Source organism: Penaeus monodon, chromosome 34, assembly GCF_015228065.2.
Source record: "Penaeus monodon isolate SGIC_2016 chromosome 34, NSTDA_Pmon_1, whole genome shotgun sequence".
In the NCBI taxonomy this organism is placed as follows: domain Eukaryota; kingdom Metazoa; phylum Arthropoda; class Malacostraca; order Decapoda; family Penaeidae; genus Penaeus; species Penaeus monodon.
The window spans coordinates 11,155,309-11,155,600 of record NC_051419.1 but is presented as its reverse complement, the minus strand read 5'-3'; the positions used below and the strand labels follow the sequence as shown (position 1 = coordinate 11,155,600).

The 292-nt window shown below is 37.0% G+C and overlaps 1 protein-coding gene across 1 annotated transcript in view; it reads right to left on the bottom strand.

Annotated features, from left to right (window-relative positions):
• LOC119594580 (aquaporin-3-like) overlaps positions 1 to 292 on the bottom strand; it is a gene marked incomplete in the record, with an annotated part of 105,156 nt that overhangs the window by 5,592 nt on the left and 99,272 nt on the right.

The window sequence follows — 292 nt, the reverse complement described above, 5'->3', positions numbered from 1 at the left end:
GCCAGATGCAGCAATCATTTTGTTTTATGACTTCATTTTTTTTTACCTTAGTCGCTCTCGAGTTCACCAGTCTTTGAGTCCTGTTCTTGGAGCAACCTTGAATTTCCCATTGGCTGGAGTGGGACTATTCTGTAATCTGATTGGTTGGAGGCATCTCGATTAGTTCCATGATTGGTCGGGTCGTTTGTTGTGATACTGTGTTGTAATTGGGCGGGTTAATGTTTTTTTTATCGTTTTTTATAAGGGGATATTCAGTATATGATAAATGTCATCATTAAATTTTTATTTGTTT